The 13769-nt window shown below is 46.8% G+C and overlaps 2 protein-coding genes across 4 annotated transcripts in view; one reads left to right on the top strand and one right to left on the bottom strand.

Annotated features, from left to right (window-relative positions):
- Positions 1-13769, bottom strand: part of LOC146775937 (uncharacterized) — a 1457164-nt gene that overhangs the window by 1001142 nt on the left and 442253 nt on the right. The gene's annotated exons all lie outside the window — the stretch shown is intronic.
- SMPD3 (sphingomyelin phosphodiesterase 3) overlaps positions 4303-13769 on the top strand; it is a 1004685-nt gene continuing 995218 nt past the window's right edge. For all 3 annotated transcript variants that reach the window (XM_085639465.1, XM_085639462.1, XM_085639463.1), the window contains exon 1: positions 4303-4492. The gene's annotated coding sequence lies outside the window, so the exon portion shown is untranslated. The remainder of the gene's footprint in view (positions 4493-13769) is intronic.

Here is a 13769-nt window from a genome sequence, read left to right as displayed (position 1 = left end):
CTCACTTTTAAGCGCCAAGATGTACCCCTTCCCTAATATCCTCCCGAGGAGTTCCTTGCTCCCGCGCCCCAATAAAGCCAACCACAGTCTGTCCTCTGCAGAAATCACCAACTTACTGGCCATCTACAAGACTACCAACGTCACTCCCCCTCCACCTTCCTCTCCTAATAATTCTACGCAGTTCTCTATTCAGACCATCTCCACTGTCAGAACTTCCCAGCCCCCTGCTTACCAGGCACCCTCATTCAAGAATCTTATCCCTAGCTCCCTTAGCAGCCCTAACACACCCATCACCAAAACAGTTGTGTCAGAGCTGCACTGTTCGCTCCACAACTGCAGATCTGCAATCAAACACAAACTAGAAATCTATGACACTATCACCCACCACAATCTCGACATGTTCTTCCTCACTGAGACCTGGTTTAACGACTCCTCCCAAACTTTGTTTGAACTTCTGGTACCCCCTGACTACTCTATCCTCAGGAATGACAGAACAGACAAAATTGGGGGCGGTGTCGCTATCACCTTCAGAAACTCCCTTCAAATTAAAGCCTTCCCTACCACCCTCTTCCGTACATTCGAATGCCTTTCCCTAGAACTTCAAATACATCACGGCTCACCCTTCAGATTTCATGCAATCTACCACCCGCCCGGTAACTGCCCTTCCTTTGGGGAGGAACTCACCGACTTCATCAGTGACCAATTCTCTCAAAGTCACAGACGGATCTTCCTGGGTGACTTCAATCTCCACTGGGGCTCTTTGGAAGACTCGGCTGCCAACAAGCTTGCCACCTTTCTCTCAGCCAATGATCTGGTCCAACATTGCTCGGAAACTACACACTCCAAGAGCTCAATTCTGGACCTTTTTATATTCAAAGCAGACCTGCTGACTATTGCTCCCCCCATCAATGTAGACTGGTCTGACCACTTCCTCATTCCCTTCCGTTTTCACCTATTGCACGCGATATCTCTCGGCCAACCTAAAAGAGCTACTACCTGGTTCCGCAACACTAAAAACATTGATCTTGACACTCTTTGTGATTCTGCTATGCGGTCACTTCCTAGACTAGACCCTAATGTGGATGTCAATGATCTCACCTCTCAGTGCCTCTCAGTCCTAGCAGTCGAAATCAATAATGTCGCTCCACTCCAAAGCAAAAGGGAAAGACCTACCCCCTCAGCACCTTGGTTCAATAAAGTTCTCTACGATGAAAGGAAGAACCTTAGAATCTTGGAGAAACATTGGAGAAAATCTCCATCCACCTCCAATCTCTCTCTTCTACGTTCAGCAAGATCCGAGTACCACAACCACATCTTCCATGAAAAAGCATCTCATTTCAGATCCCTCCTTGACTCAGCCAAAAACAGACCCCAAAAACGTTTTGACCTCATCAAAAACCCAAACTGCTCTCCCCTAACCATTAAGCCTGAGGATTCCACAAAGAAAGCAGCAGATTTCGCTATATTCTTCGATGAAAAGGTCAAAGCACAGGTGGATCAGGTCACCCACCCCACCCCCATTGAGGAGCGGAAATCCTTAGTCACTTGGCAGACCTTTGACGTCATTTCGGAAGATGAAATCCTCAAATGCATCCTGGAAACTAAACCCTTCAACCATTCTTCTGACCCCATCCCTAGTGTCATTGCCATTGATTTCTATACCCATACTCTCTCTTACTGGACCAGGCTAGTTAATCTCTTCCTCAGTCAAGGTTCCCTCCCAGTTGCCCTCAAATCAGGACAGGTTACCCCTCTTCTAAAAAAAAGCCCTCCGCTGATGCTAACGACCTCAACAACTTCCACCCTATCACCAACCTCCCTTTTCTTTCGAAAATCACAGAAAAATGTGTTGGGAAACAACTTTCCCTACATATTATGGACAATAATCTCCTCTATGTTTTTCAGTCTGGCTTCATCCCAAATTGCAGCACTGAAACAGCCCTGCTGCAAGTGATTGATGATGCGCTGCATATACTAGACTCTGGGGAATCGTGTCTTCTGATTCTTCTAGACCTCTCTGCAGCCTTTGACACTGTTAATCATAACACCCTCCTCAACACTCTTCATCAGAGAATGGGATTGGATGGCACAGTGCTTAAATGGTTTGCCTCATTCCTCTCAGACAGATCCCAAATGATCAAGATAGCGAACAATCTTTCATCTCCATTGGCTGAAGGTCAAGGCGTCCCTCAAGGTTCTATCCTTGCACCCACTTTGTTTAATCTCTACCTAGAACCATTAGGGAACCTCCTAAGTAAATCTGGGATCCATTACCATCTTTATGCGGATGACACTCAAATCTACCTCAAGGTGTCTTCCGCACACGATCTCTCACTACTCAACTCCACTCTCAACTCTATTCACAACTGGATGTTAGCTCACCAACTCATTCTAAATCCTGCCAAAACTGAATTTGTCCTCCTCTATAGCTCTCTCTCCCCTCCTCCTGTTCAATCTTGGATGGATCAGCTGAACTTACTCGACAACAAACCCATCATTGTCTACAGCGCTAAATCCCTATGTGTCATACTTGAGAAAAGACTTAACCTAATCTCCCACATCAACTCTATTGCCAAAAACGCACGTTACCAGTTGCGCCTTCTGGCGGGGAGTCATTGGTTCTTCCCGGAGAAAGACTTAAAAACCTTGGTACAATTGCTGGTTCTCTCTAGAATGGATTATTGCAATTCTCTTCTGACTGGCCTACCCAAATCCCACCTCTCCCCTCTCATATCCATCCTCCATTCAGCAGCTCGCTTCATTTCAGGTTTCTAAACGAAGCGACCACGTCACTCCTATCCTGTCTTCTCTTCGATGGCTTCCGATCGAGTCATCTATTTACAAAACTGCCTGCATCACACTCAAAGCCTTGCACACATTCTCCCCTCATTACCTGGCAAATAAATTGAAATTGTCCAGAGGATCTCGACCTTCTTGCAATGCGGAAAAGCTTCTGCTTGAGCCCCGCTCCTTCAAAAGGGAAAGACCGATGACGCAATCTTTCTCAGGCAATGCGGTGAGAATCTGGAACTCACTTCCCCCATTGCTCCGTGCCACCTCCTGTACCCGGATCTTCAAAACAGACCTCAAATCTCTTCTCTTCCAAAGACACTTTGAGAACTAATACTTTCATTCTCAGGCCCCTCTAGGAAGTTCGCTCGTCATTGTAAATTTGTATTTTTTCCTGTACATTCCTCACCCTTGCGTGCTGTGTTGGATTTTGTGTTTGTGTACCCGTCCTTTTAAGTCTCCTTTTTATCTTTATATTGTTCTATTGTCTAACACTTTACTCTTGTAACGTAACTGGTTCTGTTGTACAGCGCTCTGACACCTTTGGTTAATGTCCGCGCTTTATAAAAATGCACTAAATAACTAAATGGCACTGTGATAGAAATGATGCTGTATGGGGGGGGGGGGGTCAATTATGCGCACGAAGGTACAATAATGCGCTGCGCCGTTGGTTGGAGCGAGCAAGTCCCTGAACAGAACATATTTAATTGCATATGTAAAAGTCCATCACATGTATGGGTGCCTGGCGTTTGTACGACATTGCAAAGTTGTAGCTATGTACGGTCAAATACCAACACAGCATGCGGCTCCCGGTTTGCCTGAAACACTGCCATTTATAACACCTGAATCCCTTAATGACTGATATCCATGACATATTGACATTCGCTCAAGAAACACGTTAATAAGAAATGGGTCTGGAATCGCACGCTTACCGTACTTGCTGTCATGGAAACGGAAGTACACTTCCGGTGACGCAGACAAACAAAGCAGCACAGCAAGTCGGGATAGCCATTGTTACCTTGAACTGAACTATAGTCTTGCATTGTAATTGTGAAAACCGTGAAAAATGAATATGTATATACATAGACAGAGTAATATAAATATCGATTTTACAATATTTGAAAATAATCTTGCTCAATGCTTAGAACATAAAACGAGTTATTTAAAAAAGTATGTTATTACGTTATTTGTAAAGAAATGTTTCTTTGGACTATTTGTGAACATTTCCAATCAAGTCTTGAAACAGCAGGAGTTTTTACCTACGCTTAAGCTAGTTTATATCAATATTATCTTTTCAAAGATGGCCGCAATCTTTGATGTGCCCAAACTCTGCGAGGGCTGCGTCGGAGACAAAGTGCGGTAGGTTTGAGGCGGACAGAGAGCGCGCGCACGCTTTACCCTCACCTCGCAAGCGTCCCCGTACACGCGCGAGGCCGGGTGGGCGTGGCCAATGGGGTGACGCTCTGTCTGGCACGCGCCGAAGGGGGCGGGGCCAGGTCGGGTAGAGGGAGCTGTTCGCAGCTGAAGGTGCTGGAGCGAGGGAGACTGAGAGGCACAGCGCTAGGGTAGCCCACGCGAATAGGGATCTGCAGACATCGCTGCCCACGCGCTCAGAGAGCTCTTGCTGAGCCTCGGAGGGGAGCACAGCAGCAAGCGTGACGCCTGCGGCCACCTGCTGCCCCAGGCACTGGAGGATTCACAGGTAACTAACTACACGAGCCTCGGCGCCCCTGTGCATCTTGTCTACTCTGCCTAGAGATGCTTTTCAGCCTGAGGGACCCTGTACTGAGCATGGAAAGCAGCAGACGAGTGAGACTACACCCCAGACCCCTCCATCGGGGAACCCATTATACAGCCGCAGTCTTGCACCTTGCCTTTCGCCAATTGCCTGATTTCTTTGTATCATCCCTTAGGCGGGGCTCAGATCTTATTTTTTAAAATGGTTGCTACTTTGTGACCAAAAACGTGCGTTCCGTTTTCTGCAGGAGACCTCTAAGCATTTTTGACACGCAGCCCTAACGTTAAATGATTTGATACCTTATATTGGACCAAGTGACAACATTATGCAAACATTGTCCAGATATTATTGCCACTGTGCGCACAATGATTTCTTGTTTTGGACACGTTTTTGTTCGAATAAAACGCTCCGAATTCGTAGAAAAATGTTCAAAAAAAATGTTGATACTTACTTCATGGCTACGCAGACCAGTGTGTATAATCTCTTAAGAACGTCAAAATATCTCTCCCTCCGTTTTCTATCTATCTCTCCTTCCTTCTGTCTTGCTCTCTATGTGCGTCTCTCTCTACCTCGCTACCTCACTTTCTGGGACCTTCCAGTGTTTAGATGCATCTGTTTCTTTATATTTTTTTAATAACCACGTACTCTTGTTATGAACGAGAACTTATAAACTGCATTGTTTTCCTAAACAGTGGGGCATCAGGCAGGTGGTTTGCTGAGGAACTGCGGGTATGTGGTCTCCAAGGGGAGAAATCAGCCATCCAAGAAATACTAGCTGTCTGCACTCTGCACTTCCATGTGCATTTATTTCCGCGGCTCATAGGAAAGCTGCCATGAAAATATCCAACACTCGTTAGAAATAGCACTTCCTAGGACAAACAGGTGGAAATGGCTGTTTTCTCGCCGCATGGATTTTCTTGGAAATGGAGACGTTCGCCTGCGTCTGGACATATTCGCTGTAAAGTACGAGCGATGTGTTCCCTATGGTGACTGCCTGCACACCGCAGAGCTTTCTACAGGCGTTTATTCAAGGCACAGACAGACGCACAGTGTAGGTGAGCGCATATTTGTCTCAGAGGGGCGCACACTTGTAAGCCCTGGTGGTTCCAAGTAAAATATCAGGCTAAAATCATAATGTACAGGCAGTGTCATTTTGAACGCGAAGAACAGGAGGAAATGGCAGATTTCACCGGGAGAAACAGTTTGTACGACAGGCAACGGGTTTCACAGCCACCCTTGAAGTTTCATTCGTGTGCAATGTTCCAGAACTTACACCTGTGAAACCACTTGGTTCTGCGTTCCCGGCGCACACTGCAGCACGGTTGACCGGGATTCATTTAAAAAAGAAAAACATCTCCCCTGCCACGTACCACCCTAGACATAACAATAAAGAAAGGGCAGACGGAAACCATGCCCTTTGTGGGAGGAGTTGCGCTTCAATGATTAAGTTGTTAACTGTGCAACATGGAAACCAGAGTTGTAATCCCGGCTTCCCACTCAAACAGATTGAGTGATCCTGGGCAATTTACTTTATCCCCTTTAGCTCCAGTTCTTTGATATACCTAAATATTTTGGATTAATTTACAGACGTGCTGAGTTACAATAGCATGCTAATGCAATTTCTTAAGAATGGGTGGAACAGTCTACCGGTGTAGTGTCGCGATATTCTGCGCCTATTTCCGCGCCACAATTAAGGAAAACAAAGCAGGCAGGATAATGACAATTTTCAAAGCTTGGGTGTAGAGGGCGAGGAGGTACACTGGCTGTCCGTCACTCACATGACAAGCCAAAGGGACAATTGTCCGTGTGTCTGTGGGGAGAGTGTGGTGTTAAAAGCTTTCTATTGCTCAGGGTGCACACCTCTCATTATTATCGACTCGTGGCTTGTGCATCTACACCGTTTTTGATGTGTTTGGGACTCTGTGTATTGTAGAGGGCGTTTTCGATTGTGCCAGGAAAAAAACTTTTACAGTTTTGCAAGACAGATGTTTCAGAGATTCACGTGCAAGCGTGATATGATTTCATGGATCCAAAAACGCTGTTTGTGCCCTAGAAACTTGCTTTCCCGCCGCGATTTCAGCCTGATGTGTTGTGTTTTTTTTAATCCTGTTTCACATGGAATGTCAGCCATCTTTGTTCTCCTGCCATGCCTTTTGGGTGGTGTTTTTCAGTCTGGCTTGTCTTCTCCTCAGCAGATCTCCCAGCAGACATGTCTAGCACGTTGCTTGATTGCGGAAGGGGCGCGTGCGCCTAATCCAGGCGTGCACACACGTAGCGGGTTTATTTATTCTGGGACGTCGATTGTGGGCACGTGCAGAGTGAATCGCTCTCTTCAAGCTTTAGCAGCCACCATTGCTGTTTCACCACTGTCCGCTTTAACATATTCTATCCCAGGGCTATGAAATCTCCTGTTTCTTTTTAATTTGACAATATTCACTGTTCATTGATAGTAGCCACGTGCTTCTGAGAAATATAAGCGATAGCATGCTGCTGGGAGCATTTTATCTGGGCAGCAAACTGGGCACACGTTGGGAAACCTAATGCATGCGTTTGTGTGTGTGTGGATGGAATTTCATAAAGTACACATTAAAGGTGTTTTTTTTAAAGGAAACTGTATGTCAGGCTAGACAGAGTCCACTATTTAATGTGTCAGTCACGCTTCCAATCTGTTTGTGACTTTTCACTGCACTAGTATGAGAACTGTTCAGTACTTTTTGTTATTATATTACAGATGTTCACGTTCTGGGACCATGGGGGACATTATCAGCTCAGTCTGTGACATTGTATTACAGATGACACTGGAACATGTTGATATATGTTTTTATCATTGTCTTAAATATATAGATGTATGTTTCGTCGTTGTGGGCGTCTTCACAGAGTTACTACCGGTTTTAACATTGATGATTGACAGGAGGGAAACTGTTTAACTGTGCTGTTATGCCATGTTGGATCAGTAGCAGTGAACTGTGGCATTCAGTGCGTGATGGGGGTCAAGGGTGGACCTGGGGGTGATGTCTATTGCAACTTGGCAGTGGCAAATTGCATGCAGTATATTCATTATATATGGAGAGAAAAACTATCAGTGTTATGTTATAGGTTTCTCGTACAGAGGAATGCATGCAATTAAGCGGCCTGGTGCTACATAACAGTTAATGGTTCATCACATATTATTCATGATTCATTACTATTTAAAAAGTAATATTTTGAGCAAATTCTAGAAAGATGATCCCATGTAGCTCTATTTCTCTGATGGAAATGTCTGGGCTCCTTCACTTATTGTTATTTTTTTTTTACACATGTGTATTGAAGGAGGTGAGTGGTAATTTCGCCGTGCTGCAAAGCATGGATGGGCGTAAGTGAAAAGAGCATGCTCTGTGTATAGTCCGCCCTTTTAGTTGAGCTATCTGTAGACGCGCGGGCCTCACAGCAGAAGTAATGTAAGCTCAGGGATTGAGGGTGTTCGAGGATGAAGTCTGCTGCGGTACAAAGGCATCATACAGTTGGCCCATGAGTCCAGAACACCTCATACTTCCATGTCCGACTGGAGCTCAGTGTTAAGTAGCCGCTCTACATCTCTCGCTGGTTTATGTTCGTTTAGGGAATCAACAACTTTGAACCCAGTGCTGTCCTGAAGGAGAACCCCTTTGCCAACAGACCCTTTCCCTCATGCTGTTTACACAGCTGTCCTGCTTAAGTGCAAGAGGAGACCCTTGTAAATCTCACTTTCACCGACTGCACGCCGCCTTCTCTTTACTGATGTTGTGGTTACATTTCACACTCCTCCCACAGTGCAGCATTACATGTCCTTGCCCACCATGCTCCATTCCAAATGCCAGGTTTGAATTTTTGAAGTTGGGCACACGTGGAGGCAATCTATCAATACAGGTGCCTTTTCACCCAATAATACCTGACCATTCTTCACACGGCGTATCTCTGTGACTAGAGCTGGCTCTGCTTGTTAAAAGGTCGCTACTTTGAGACATTGCAAGAAGAGAGATGTGGGTCCCAGCCGCATCGCCTCACGATGGCTTGAAGTTCACTATCAATTTGGACAGAGGTGCTGTTCTCGACCCCTCAGAGTAATCGGAATAAACTGGACTAGATCAACCAATTTTGGACATCCTTGACGTAAAGCATCTCTCAGCTCTGTTGTTTTCCATAACCCACTGGAAGATGATTGGCTGAGTGGCCATTTCCAAGGGTGAATGTTTCAAGGTGCTTTCATGTGTTCACACCTACATACATACTGCTTTGGTTTGCCATGAAGGGGAAAGGAACAATTGGCATGCGATGCAAGCAGTAGTTGAGCACGTGCCAGACTGTGTGTTTAAAGAGCTGGAAGGGGCTGCCCACAAGGAGCCATAGGGTTACTTTCGGCCGATAGACTATCTCACAGACTGGCTCCAGGGCAGCATCGGCAGCATAAAGCTTCTTACAGATGATCTGTCTGTGTTGCCTCCATAGGGACTCATCTAGAAGGAAATCACCACTGTATGGAATAGGAAGAAAGAAGGCGAGCTCCACCCATTGTGTGAGGGCAGGTTCTGGCATGTGTTCCTCTTGCTCTGTGATTATCAGGGCCTGAATGGGAACCAAAAGCAACCCTAGAAAAAATGTAAAAAAACAGCCCCACTTCTCTCTCTCTCCCTCTTTTGTTCTTTCTCTCTCCCTCTCTTTATGTCCACTTCCGCTTTGCCTCCGGCCATAAACCCCGCCGACCTGAAAAGCATGACAGGAGTCGTCATGGGCTTCCAAAAAAACTGCCTCCGGTGGTTTCGGACCTTTGCAGAAATGCCCAATAACCTAAATGGCCTGTTCTGCCCTGGCGAGTAGGTGGAGGTTCCCAACTAACAGGGAATTTGTTGGCAAGGTATGGGGCAGACGCTCACTGGAAGGATTTCACCAAGATGGTCCAAGCAATGATGATGAAATATCTTTGTATTTCATGTTAATACCAATAGACAGTGCATTCTATTAAGCAACTTGGTGGTCCTGGTGAATAGTTTTTTTTTGTTAAAACAAAGGTGTGTCTTATCTTGAACAAGGAAAATCAAACATTCGTGAGTAACTGCTAATACAAACATCTATCAATTGTAACAGCAACGCATCACCCCGCCCCGCATCTATCAGTTGTAACAGCAACACAGCAACCCGCCCGCATCTATCAGTTTTAACAGCAACGCATTACCTACCCCGCATCTATCAGTTGTAACAGCAACGCATCACCCTGCCCCACATCTATCAGTTGTAACAGCAATGCATCACCCCACCCCCATATCTATCAGTTATAACAGCAATGCATCACCCCGCCTTACATCTATGAGTTGTAACAGCAACACATCACCCGCCCCGCATCTATCAGTTGTAACAGCAACGCATTACCTGCCCCGCATCTATCAGTTGTAACAGTCACGCATCACCCTGCCCCACATCTATCAGTTATAACAGCAGTGCATCACCCAACCCCCCATTTCTATCAGTTATAACAGCAATGCATCATCCCGCCTTACATCTATGAGTTGTAACAGCAACACAGCAACCCGCCCGCATCTATCAGTTTTAACAGCAACGCATTACCTACCCCGCATCTATCAGTTGTAACAGCAACGTATCACCCCGCCCCACATCTTTCGGTTATAACAGCAATGCATCACCTCACCCCCCATATCTATCAGTTGTGACAGCAATGCATCACCCCGCCTTACATTTATCAGTTGTAACAGCAATGCATCACCCTGCCTCACATCTATCTGTTGTAACAGCAACGCAACACCCGCCCCCACATCTATGAGTTGTAACAGCAACGCATCACCCGCCCCCACATCTATGAGGTGTAACAGCAACGCATCACCCGCCCCGCATCAGTTGTAACATCGACGCATCACCCGCCCGCATCAGTTGTAACAGCAACACATCACCCGCCCACACATCTATCAGTTGTAACAGCAACGTATCACCCGCCACCACATTTATCAATTGTAACAGCAACGCATCATCCGCCCCTATCAGTTGTAACAGCAACGAATTACCCGCCCCCACATCAATCAGTTGTAACAGCAACGCATCACCTGCCCCCATATCTATCAGTTGTAACAGCAACGCATCACCCGCCCCCAAGTCTATCAGTTGTAACAGCAACGCATCACCTGCCCCCATATCTATCAGTTGTAACAGCAACGCATCATCCGCCCCCACATCTATCAGTTGTAACAGCAACGCATAACCCGTCCCCAAATCTATCAGTTGTAACAGCAACGCATCACCTGCCCCATATCTATCAGTTGTAACGGCAACGCATCACATGCCCCCATATCTATCAGTTGTAACAGCAACGCATCACCCGCCCCATATCTATCAGTTGTAACAGCAACGCATCACCTGCCCCCAAATCTATCAGTTGTAACAGCAACGCATCACCTGCCCCATATCTATCAGTTGTAACGGCAAAGCATCACCTGCCCCCATATCTATCAGTTGAAACAGCAACGCATCACCCGCCCCATATCTATCAGTTGTAACAGCAACGCATCACCCGCCACCACATCTATCAATTGTAACAGCAACGCATCACCTGCCCCCATATCTATCAGTTGTAACAGCAACGCATCACCCGCCCCCAAGTCTATCAGTTGTAACAGCAACGCATCACCTGCCCCCATATCTATCAGTTGTAACAGCAACGCATCATCGGCCCCCACATCTATCAGTTGTAACAGCAACGCATAACCCGCCCCCAAATCTATCAGTTGTAACAGCAACGCATCACCTGCCCCATATCTATCAGTTGTAACGGCAACGCATCACCTGCCCCCATATCTATCAGTTGTAACAGCAACGCATCACCCGCCCCATATCTATCAGTTGTAACAGCAACGCATCACCCTGCCCCACATCTATCAGTTGTAACAGCAATGCATCACCCCACCCCCATATCTATCAGTTATAACAGCAATGCATCACCCCGCCTTACATCTATGAGTTGTAACAGCAACACATCACCCGCCCCGCATCTATCAGTTGTAACAGCAACGCATTACCTGCCCCGCATCTATCAGTTGTAACAGTCACGCATCACCCTGCCCCACATCTATCAGTTATAACAGCAGTGCATCACCCAACCCCCCATATCTATCAGTTATAACAGCAATGCATCATCCCGCCTTACATCTATGAGTTGTAACAGCAACACAGCAACCCGCCCGCATCTATCAGTTTTAACAGCAACGCATTACCTACCCCGCATCTATCAGTTGTAACAGCAACGTATCACCCCGCCCCACATCTATCGGTTATAACAGCAATGCATCACCTCACCCCCCATATCTATCAGTTGTGACAGCAATGCATCACCCCGCCTTACATTTATCAGTTGTAACAGCAATGCATCACCCTGCCTCACATCTATCTGTTGTAACAGCAACGCAACACCCGCCCCCACATCTATGAGTTGTAACAGCAACGCATCACCCGCCCCCACATCTATGAGGTGTAACAGCAACGCATCACCCGCCCCGCATCAGTTGTAACATCGACGCATCACCCGCCCGCATCAGTTGTAACAGCAACACATCACCCGCCCACACATCTATCAGTTGTAACAGCAACGTATCACCCGCCACCACATTTATCAATTGTAACAGCAACGCATCATCCGCCCCTATCAGTTGTAACAGCAACGAATTACCCGCCCCCACATCAATCAGTTGTAACAGCAACGCATCACCTGCCCCCATATCTATCAGTTGTAACAGCAACGCATCACCCGCCCCCAAGTCTATCAGTTGTAACAGCAACGCATCACCTGCCCCCATATCTATCAGTTGTAACAGCAACGCATCATCCGCCCCCACATCTATCAGTTGTAACAGCAACGCATAACCCGTCCCCAAATCTATCAGTTGTAACAGCAACGCATCACCTGCCCCATATCTATCAGTTGTAACGGCAACGCATCACATGCCCCCATATCTATCAGTTGTAACAGCAACGCATCACCCGCCCCATATCTATCAGTTGTAACAGCAACGCATCACCTGCCCCCAAATCTATCAGTTGTAACAGCAACGCATCACCTGCCCCATATCTATCAGTTGTAACGGCAAAGCATCACCTGCCCCCATATCTATCAGTTGAAACAGCAACGCATCACCCGCCCCATATCTATCAGTTGTAACAGCAACGCATCACTCGCCACCACATCTATCAATTGTAACAGCAACGCATCATCCGCCCCTATCAGTTGTAACAGCAACGAATTACCCGCCCCCACATCTATCAGTTGTAACAGCAACGCATCACCTGCCCCCATATCTATCAGTTGTAACAGCAACGCATCACCCGCCCCCAAGTCTATCAGTTGTAACAGCAACGCATCACCTGCCCCCATATCTATCAGTTGTAACAGCAACGCATCATCGGCCCCCACATCTATCAGTTGTAACAGCAACGCATAACCCGCCCCCAAATCTATCAGTTGTAACAGCAACGCATCACCTGCCCCATATCTATCAGTTGTAACGGCAACGCATCACCTGCCCCCATATCTATCAGTTGTAACAGCAACGCATCACCCGCCCCATATCTATCAGTTGTAACAGCAACGCATCACCTGCCCCATATCTATCAGTTGTAACGGCAACGCATCACCTGCCCCCATATCTATCAGTTGTAACAGCAACGCATCACCTGCCCCATATCTATAAGTTGTAACAGCAACGCATCACCTGCCCCCATATCTATCAGTTGTAACAGCAACGCATCACCTGCCCCATATCTATCAGTTGTAACGGCAACGCATCACCCCACCCCCCACTTGTTGACAGTGCACCTTTGTTCAATGGAGATGATGTTCGTGTCTCCCTTCAGAAAGGGATCCGGCCACTCCCACTACACTGGGACTCTTGTTGAGATGTACTTGATGGTTTGTCAAGGAAAAGGGCCCTGGAGTGAGCATGTGGGCTGATATTATCAAGTGTAAGGCGAAAGGTTCAAGGCTGATGTTGAGCCTGCACCAAGAAAAAGCACTCTGGGCGGCATTGATGTCTTACTAGGGTGGAGACTATAGAATGCTTAGGCTGCCGTCAGTGGCCTCTTGGTGTAGGATGTTTAGAGCATACATGCTGCCCAGAGCCAACAAGGCACTGCCCTACTAGGCTCTGGCCTCTGCATCCCTAACCCTTCAGCTCAGGACTGGGCTGAAGTGCTGCTTTCATTGCACCGGGAGCAGTGGTTTCACACATAT

This window comes from Triturus cristatus, chromosome 12 (assembly GCF_964204655.1).
Source record: "Triturus cristatus chromosome 12, aTriCri1.1, whole genome shotgun sequence".
Taxonomy (NCBI): Eukaryota; Metazoa; Chordata; class Amphibia; order Caudata; family Salamandridae; genus Triturus; species Triturus cristatus.
Note: the sequence above shows the minus strand (reverse complement) of the source record. Positions and strands in the feature narration are given on the sequence as shown.